The sequence below is a fragment of the Trematomus bernacchii genome, unplaced genomic scaffold (assembly GCF_902827165.1).
Source record: "Trematomus bernacchii unplaced genomic scaffold, fTreBer1.1, whole genome shotgun sequence".
Classification (NCBI taxonomy): Eukaryota; Metazoa; Chordata; class Actinopteri; order Perciformes; family Nototheniidae; genus Trematomus; species Trematomus bernacchii.
The window spans coordinates 82369-92664 of record NW_022987627.1 but is presented as its reverse complement, the minus strand read 5'-3'; positions in this window follow the sequence as shown (position 1 = coordinate 92664).

Here is a 10296-nt window from a genome sequence, read left to right as displayed (position 1 = left end):
CTTGGACAAAAATGTTAAATGAATAACTAAAATAAAACTCCAAACATCTTTAATTGTGTTAATTTTTTGTAAAGCTCTTTTAGTTTTAAACCTGATTTTTATAAGCTTCTTAGTTTTTGCAACAGTCTGTAAATATACACAACTTTATAATAAAATGTTCACATTTACCTTTTTCTAGACTAAACACAGGTATGATCCTAAGTTAAACAAATATGAGGTTATCATGAGGTTGTTAACATCGCAATTTATCATTGGATGTTTGCTGGAACTACTTGTAAACAGCGTAAGGGCGCCGGAAGCGGGGGTGCCATTGGCCCCCCCACTTTTCAGCCCTGCCCCACATTTTCGCAGCGGCGGATGCCGCGGAACACTGTACAAATCCCGTTTCAATAATTCCCCTCTACTCTAAAGTCGCATCTAAAACGCGATCTGATCTAGCTGTGTATATTTTGTTATTTTTGATTGTTATATTCAATCTCATTAGCTACAGGCATTTTTGAAGCTTGTAAAGGGAAGATGACAGCTCGCCTCTCACTCGCCACTCTGCTCTTCCACAGCGCCGTTTCCCCTCTCTCCGCTGAAATTATGAATGTAAGGCGTATAGTAATCATAGATAACACGGCAGGGTCCGTTACAGTTTGTTTTCATCTGATTTCAAATAAACAAAGTCTTGGCTTTCAGAATATTAAACTTGTTTCGGCAAATTCAGATGATAAATACAACTTTGAAAGCTTGTAACGGCATAATTACAAGCGGAGAACGGAGTAACTTGACGTCACAGCAGGCATAACAACAGCCGGTGTTTCTCGTGAGTGTTTTCCCCGGGAAACAAACACAATACACACACAAACGCAAAAATACACAAACACACACACGTATACAGATGAAGCGTCTTATTTTGGACAGTTTAAAGTGCGAGGGTCGTGATCGGTTCATGCACGTTCCGTGATGGCCGGCCGGCCCCCAGTCAGACTTGATACCGCCCCCATGATAAATACATTTAATTATTGTGAAGCCAGCTGCAATGGATCATTGATCCACCAGGGGGTGCAGTGGGGTTCCACACTGGAGTCATGTGAAATCAACTTCTAAATAATAGATGTTGTTTAGTCGGAAAAAACGAACGAGCCGGCTCTCCCGATTTTTAATCCTAATTTAATCATCATCATTGATGTTTATGTTCGCCGAATTGACATGAAATCACTGACAAATATGAATATTCTGTATTCAACTTCATTGAAACGATCAGGATGGGTGTTATTTTTCCCCACAATGACCAAGTCGCTGCAAATGATCCCATGTATTACATGTACATGGCCACATTCTCAACAAAGTTACGTAACGAAACATTCTGTATTCCTTGCTTACTTTTTATTTAATGCTTTATAACAGCTGGAATAGTTCGTTTAGAACAGGCACCTCACTCGCAATCTGCTCCTCCGCAACGCCTACCACCTCCCTCCGGCTGAAATTATGAATGTACAGTAAGGCATAGTAATCATAGATAACACGGCAGGCTCCGTTACAGTTTGTTTTCATCTGATTTCAAATATTTCAAATGTCTGAAGTTAATAAATACATTCTCAGTGTTCAAGTCAATAATAGTCATATAAGAAAAGTACTGATCTAATAACAGAGATTTTATAAGGACTTTTCAATGTTCGACATCGCTCATGTGAAATACAGTAAACTGGATGTTGTGGTGCCGAGAGGCGGGGTATCAAAAGTACAAGCTAAACTTTTATTTAGCATCTGAACACACTTGTAAACAACGTGATGCCCGGGAAGCGAAGACCCGGCGGAAACAGCTGGTCTGGTTCACTAAAATGTCCGTGTACAGTATATCTGGTACTAATGTATAGCGGATCTTTGTTAAGATCCATATGTCACGGATAGATATTATATATAGAGATGGGATGGCAGAAGGTGCTATATATATATATATAATTCCAAAGCTGGTAAAGACCTTTCAAATTTAGCAATAATAGTCATATAAGAAAAGTACTGATTTGTTCTTGAATCAACTTTTTTATGGAAAATGTTTTATGTAATTTTATTTCATTTTAAATCAAATGAAAGACATTCACAGTTAATGTAATTAGATATACATTATTAATGCCATACGTTTTTAAATGTAATTAGATATACATTATTAATGCCATACATTTTTGCATAAATATTTATTCAGTATGATAGCTGTCTAACAGAAGTTAAATCCATTTCTCACTTATTCTGACAATGTACTTAACCCCAAATAAAAGAACCCAATAAAAATAGTTGTTAAATAATAGTGAAGTCACGTTGTAATAACAATAACTCATCTCTCTCGGTTTTTTTTGTTTTCTTTGTGTGCTTTGCCAAAAGCCACTGTGTCAAGTGTCCTAGTTGGGTTGCCGTACGGAGTTGAGCAATATGCACATGCGCAGTACCGATCGGGCAGGTGGACGGATCGGGTAGTGACAACTGCAACCCAACTAGGACACTTGACGTCTCGACCGTCTAGGCGGCTGGCCAATATGCGAATATGCATTGCGCATGCGCGAGTCTTATGATCTTATTAGGTGAGTTAGGTGAGTTAATTATTAGTTGTTAGTTAATTAGGTGAGTCTTATTAGGATATTAATGCCATACATTTTTGCATACATATGTATTCAGTATGATAGCTGTTGTTAGAAATTAAAATCAATGTTAAACAGCATAATTCAGTCTAAAACATATCGTCAGTTTAAAGCTGTTTTATTGTGGAAAAGCCCGGAAGTTCTCAGGAAATCAATGCCAAGCTTTTATTCTGAAAAATCCTTTATCCGGTTAGCTTGTGACTAATGTTGCGTTTTCTGAATGTAAAGTGAAAATGACTTGGAGTGTTACACACAAACGTACGGACTTTAACACTACATCGATAGACGTTAAGATATTATTACTGCTGAATATTAAATGAAGGTCTAGTTGATCGTAGTGTTTACAGATACGTGAGAAGCTATGACGTCAGAGGGAATTTCCGTAAAATAAGAACTGTGCCGGAGCGGAACCACTAGGACTTCTAAACTAAGTATTACAGCTGTTTATAAGGTATTAAATAGAAAGTCATGACAGAGATAATGAGGAGAAAATGCTTAAGGAAGTAGGCAGAGAATATCAATGTCGAAATCATCTGTGCTCTCGCGATATCGAACCGGCAAATGAGTAGGGGGCCACCCACTATTTGCACAGCGGGGGACAACGAGACGTGGATAAAAAGGCAGGACGAAAGATAACTCAGTCTCTTCCCTTCGCTGCAGCCTCCCTCAAGACAACACCGGCTTTGTCTCTCCATTCACCATGCTTGTTCTTTAACCACGTTACTTAATTAAACTACCCATTTGAACCTTTTCAGAGACTCCATTAGTCTCGTTATTTTAAGTTTCTTTCCTGGGAGCGAGAAGATCACAAATTATCAACACTGTCTAACAGGCACAATGTCCATAATGCATCTTGTGACATGCGCACTGAAGAGACTTGCAATTATTTGAAATTATTTGCCCTAAACTTCTGCTCTCAGACATAGTTAATTATTAAGTTATTACTTTATCCGATAATAATCCAATGCAGAGGCAATAATGTTATATAAAACATTATTTATATATAGTCTTAAAGTTACAACCGGCCCTTTGAGTGCAACCTTAATGCTGATGTGGCCCGCGATGAAATTGAGTTTGACACCCCCTGCTTAAGGGAAATGTGAACATGGAGGTGTAAAGATGCGGTTGCAGGTCAACACAAGACAACACATTAACTATTTAAATGGTCATAAGACATACACTGAGCACTTCCTTGGCATCAAGGTAATCACTAGAGAGATTCTCACTTGAGGAATCTTAACCTGAGCCACAATAAATTGTCTATAAATAGATTCCCAACATCTCAGTTGTATTAAAAATGAATAAGGCCATCTTCACGAAAAGTTCAAAAGGGGGAGGGGGGAGAGAGTTAGACGCTCGTGAATCTTACTGAGAACGTTATGTTTCCTCTGACTGCTTATGCCAAAAGCAACGACAAATTATCTGTTTTAAATACCTTTTTAGACCGTAAACTTTAGAATGAAATGTAATACCGGTTAGTTTTTTGTGTTCATACTGACAGAAGAAGAAATAAATTAAGTATGAATGAGAATAAGACTTATGTAATGTATTGACATTTGATCAGTAGCCTATAAATGTATTACTAACTTTATCCACTGTGGCACCGAAGCTTGGATCACCGCCAAAGACATGGCCGAGGGCAGCTGGCAGCTTTCAATATTTTTCATGTGCGATTCTAACGCTTTCAGAAAGTGAAACATACAGCATCATTTGAGAAAAATAAATCAAAATAAGCGTTATAAATGAACCCTGACTACTTGTGTTTAGGACTCACTGTATTTTGCTACTCTCTAGGTCTGTGGGCCAAATCCAGATATGGGGGGGGGGGTTCTGTTAGAAGGTGCGACGGGGGAGGGGGGAGAGGGCCTATGGGCTTAGCCCCGGACAGGTACAACAGGTATTCACTCAGAGGGGGGTAGTTACCATTTACATGTCAAAAAGCAACAAACAGTGGGCGGGTGGGGGATGGTGAACGTTTACATTTATCTACAGAATACTATCTACTATCTACATTTATCTACAGAATACTATTTAGTTTATTAAGAAATACATATTTGTAGCTTTTTTTTTATCTGCAGTAGGAAATGCAGAGAGTAGCGACAGGGCTGGTCCAACCTGATCTGTAAAGTGATCTAACTAAGTGCTATTGAATGGGGGGCTTATATGCATTTGAAAAGCAATATAAATCACACAGTTCGTATACAATAGGCATTAAAAGCACCATCGATAACCATTGCCCTTCTCCTATTCAAACCAAAAGAGAAAATGCAGATATTACACTCTGAAAAGAAAGGGTAGACATATCTGTACTCTTAGTGCCAAGTAGCTAAGCTATTCATTCGCAGAAATGTAAAGTGGTCTATCTAAGTTCTATTCATATTCTTGACGGGAAGAGTTAGTATACAATAGAGTTAGAGTTAGTATACTTTAAAAGCCTTCTCCAAATCAAACCAAGATATCTTGGGTATTCACTCAGAGGGGGGTCGGTGAACCGGGCAGAGTTTTTCGCCGGTCAACGTGTGTGAAAGTTTAAAGTTCAATCTTCCTTATTGAGCTTTATAACAAATGAATAACGACTATATATTATAATAAAACTATATATTGAGCTTTAAAACAAATGATATATATTATAATAAAATAAACACCGGCTGTTGTTATGCCTGCTGTAACGTTTACTTTCTCCGTTCTCCGCTTAAGTAATTATTACTTCCTGGTTAGCTTTCCGCTCGAAATTTAAATCTGAAAATGGCAAAATAACGGAGAAAAAAACGTTCACAGAGAAGACGATAACAATTGTCACTTGCACAAAGCAAGGTTATACAAAAAACCTGTGTAGATATACATTATACTATAAAGGATATCAGAAGCACTATTTTAGATATTTTAAATTTGAAAAAATGAGGTGCAACATAGTTGACAATGAAAGTCAAACATTTGACGCAAATAACATAGTTGACTGGACACATTATTAACCATCAGCACTATGTTCATTTCAAGGCAGAAGTGCAAAATTCCATTGATAATGATGTGTAATGACGTCTACATGTCATACAAATTGTCAACTAGGTTACCTGTCAACTAAGTTACTACAGTTATTACAGTACTGGGTAACTCAGTTGACAGGTAACCTAGTTGACAATTTCCCTATTTTGACCCATCATTTCAATGGTAGGCCTTGCCTGGATGACCACATGTCATTTTCTTGAACAGGTTAACATCACATTTGCACATATAATTGAATTAAAATCATTAAACAATTGTAAACCATAACAATGTACGTAACATTGTTGATTGTCAATGAGTATATTAATTGACCATGTGCTATTATACATAAAATATTGTAAAAATGTAGAGGACAATCACCACAGTGTGTTCAAAATGTCTGCCAAAGAGGAACATGGCATCATGTGATGCTGGTGACATGGTATTGGGACAAACCATTTTTGAGTTAAAGGGGGGAGTTCTGTTAGTAACATAGTTGACAGAACTTTTGCGGACATTCATATATTAAGATATTTAAATTATTTAAAGGGGGAAATCAATTAAAAATATGTTATTATTCTTTAGTATTTAGACTTTTGAAATAAATGAATCATTTTTTAAATTTACTTTAATGGTTTTTATTCATTATTTTGAATCCAAGACACCCTCAACTGAAAAACGGACATAGCAAAAACTGACAATTTAAGAACATCATGACACATTTCAAGCTAAATAAAGCATAGGATGCACATAATGTTTGTGTGATATTATAACATGCTTTCCAATAATAGGCAAAATATGATATTTTTGAAGAAAATAGTTAGAATAATTATAATTATCATCAATGGACATCAATGGACATGGAATGTACCCTAAATTGTAGAATCACTCAGCAGTTACATACACCAAACCTTCCAGTTATATTCCTATCAATATTATGAAGGCTTTTACAGAAGGGTTTGGTCATATATAATTCATAGCCTGAATTATATAACATTTTATACCTAAAAACATGGTGAAAATTGATATTTTAGGGCTGTTGACAGTATTTTCTGATTTATGGAGTGATACAAAGAGATATCCAAAATCCCTTCTGTAAAAGCCTTAGATACTAATATGACTACAAAATGAAACAATAATTTTGATCCTGGCTTTATCCAAAGTTCAGATTTCGGTTCCTGAAATGTGTTAAAATATGCGCATATTTCATGAGATAATGGTTCATTTGGATATTTAAACATGCTATTTCAGAAAACTTGTAATACAAAAAACAATTGCCTTATTGTAAGTAATTAACTGGAGAAATATTTAGCTGATATCTTTAAGTTAAAAAATACCCTATTCACCTGGGGTGTCTCGCCTTAATTAGATGTTTGATAAGTGCAGATCACATAGTAAAACACGTACACAGATACATTATTTTGTATTTTTATTAAATTCGACAATGTCAATTTCACTTTCCACTATGTCCACCGTTGTTTTTCACAACCAATGGCAGAACTTTATTGAGGCCTGTAATTAGTCAACTACAGGTCTCTTGAGTCAGTCTTTTTCTTCCAAAAAGCTTGTGACAAGATGTTATTGCTCTTGGGGCATTAAAAACAAGATTTTAACTTTAGTTTTTTATATAATATCTGCATTTTCTATTGTGAAAAACTAAGTCTTAGTTATTTAATATATAGCGCCATCTCCTGGTTAAACCCTGAAATTGGAGAATAGTGGGAGGGCCTAACATTCCTGAATACTGGTCTTTGGCAGGCAACTGGCTGGCAACTGGCTGGCAGTCGGCAGGAAGCTGTATGCTGGGGTCCAAAATAAGAGGCTCCATCTGTATACACACACACTTGCGGGCTTCCCCCAGACCAGTAATCCAAATGAATATATCTTCCCCCCCGTACTATTTTGATAATTTGCTCTGCTAATAATCAATCAGATCGATGGATTCCAGAGAAGAGGAAACTTTGAAGGCCTTTTTCTCAAAATGATGACTCGGTGACAGTCATTATATAATGTGACATATTTTGCTTAATATTTGGAGTACAAAAACAATCGTGATATCATTAGAAAGCTAGGAATCTCCTCTTTCCAACAGTGTATACAACTCAAAATGTGTCTTCGGGTCAATGCGACTGATTTCGATGGAGCAGGTCACTTTGCATTAGGTCAAATAAAGCAGGCAGACATAACAGGAAGAATGTGTACATTTTAACCCAATCAAATAGGACATTGTCACACCATTCAAATGTATCCATGTAAATTACAACCAATAAAAAAGCTTAGATTTGTTTATTTGTTACGTTGTTTACTTTATTTGTTACGTTGTTCTGTGTGTGTCAGCCGTTAACCAGATAGAAAGAATATATACACTTGCAAACATGTCAGAAGAACCAGTGCAGAAGAAAACTAAATACAGTCAATCTAAACTTACATTTAACAACTGAAAGGTCACATCCCTGACATCCACATCTCCGGAGCCTGGACCTTCATCAATCATAGAAGAACCAGCGAAGCCAGATGAACCCAAAAGCAGCAGCTCTGCGGCCGCAGAGACTGTCAAATGTGGAGATGATAGCTTTGTTAATACCAGAGTTAATAACTGGAAAAAGTGCCCAAGCCTCCTGGACAGCCACGAAAAGTCTAATTTCCACAGAGAGTGTATTAAAAAAAAGTGTGCTTTCTTCAGTCAAACACCAGTCAACATACAGCTTGTCAAACAACAGTGTATTGAGCAGGAAAAAAGAAGAGATGGAATGATGGAGCAACTGCGCTGTCTGCAGTTTCTAACCCGACAGGGCCTAGCAATCAGGGGGCATGCGGATAAGGAGAGCAGCAATTTCCAAAAGCTAGTTGAACTCGTAGCTGAGAAAAACCCCACTCTGAAAAGCTTCATGCTCACCGGGAAATATGCATCACACGAGACAATTAATGAACTTATACATCAAATGTATCGGGAGTCTCTCACCACTCTATTAACTGAAATTAAAAGCAATGCAAAAGACTATGCAGTTATTGTGGATGAAACTCGCGATTGCTCCGGGCATGAACAGTTGTCTCTGACTGTACGATGGGTGTCAGCTGATTATGTTGTCCATGAAGACTTCATAGGAATGTATGACTGTCCTAAGACTGACGCAGAATCAATAACCCACTGATAAATTGCGATGTTAACAACCTCATGATAACCTCATATTTTTTTTACTTAGGATCATACATTACCTGTGTTTAGTCTAGAAAAAGGTAAATGTGTGCATTTTATTATAAAGTTGTGTATATTTACAGACTGTTGCAAAAACTAAGAAGCTTATAAACATCAGGTTTAAAACTAAAAGAGCTTTACAAATAAGTAACACAATGAAAGATGTTTGGAGTTTTATTTGAGTTATTAATTTACATTTTTTGTCAAAGAGATGCTGATTTGAAACCGTTGTTACATACAGTTACAGCATTTCCTGTTTCTGCCGGAGAGGGGAGTTTGTCCCAAAGCTTGCCGCTGTATTTACTCCCTCCATCTGACAGGAGGGAGCCTCATGTGTCACTCCGTCACGGAGGGGGAGTGTGTAGGGGTAGGGTGTAGGGCGTAGGGCGTGGTTTGGGATTGGGCCATACACACGCACTTTTTTGGCCCCCCCCACTTCTAAAATGAATCCGGCGTGCCTGAAACAGCGTGTTTCCTGACGGACACACACAGCGTTGAGACCGGTCAGGTAGAGACCGGTCTCCACCGATGCAGACTCGCTGTTTGATGGCTTGATAGCCCACTCCCCCTCCACACCGCTCCACACTCGTTGGTTTGGAACAGCACTTAATGTGGCGGACCCTCCGCGCGAATGCGCAAACGGAGGGGTAGTGTGTAGGGGTAGGGCGTGGTTTGGGATTGGGCCATACTCTTTGTCTTGTTCTACTGTTCCCTTTAGTGTTGACTTCCTGTCTGTCTTCTTCTGCTGTTCCCTTTAGTGTTTACTTCCTGTCTGTCTTCTTCTGGTGATTTCTCGGACGTCCAGCGCTCTATCTTTATCCTCTTTTCTTCTCTTGATCTTTTCTGGGGACATCATGAAACCACACTTTTGTGCTCGCCACAAAATGTAAAAATATTCAAAAAGTATTCCATGGTGCTTTCAGATGGAGAAAAAATAATGTCTTGTCCACAGCTGACATTAAACCGACCGGACTTAATTTTTTTATTTATTTTTTTATCGTTTATTTGGCAGGGACAATGCACAGTAATGAACACTTAAAACATTCAAATGTGTCAAGCGTAACAGTGCCAGATTTAGCTTTGAGCTAATTTCCATCCGCAGTCCCTCACATAAAACATTTAAGAAGTTTACATTTTACAAACATAGCAAAAACAAAATACATGATATGCAAAAGGTGCAAAAGAGCAAGTGAAGATACAAGAGCTACATAAAGTGCAAGAGGAGATACCCCTGTATTAAAGTGCATTTAGCGGTGATTGCACGGATGTTTGTTTCTCAACCATTCTTTGAGTTGACCTTTGAAGCTATTGAGAGTGGGACAATCCCGTATCTCAGTTGGGAGGCTATTCCACAAAGAGCTGCCTTTAACTGAGAGGATATTTTGTCCGAAAGTGCTCCGTCTGCGGTGGACTTCACAGTCTCCTCTGGTTCCTGACCTAGTGCGTCCAGTGTCTTTTTTGTGGATGAATTCCCCTAAGGGAGGGAGGGGGGGCCAGTCC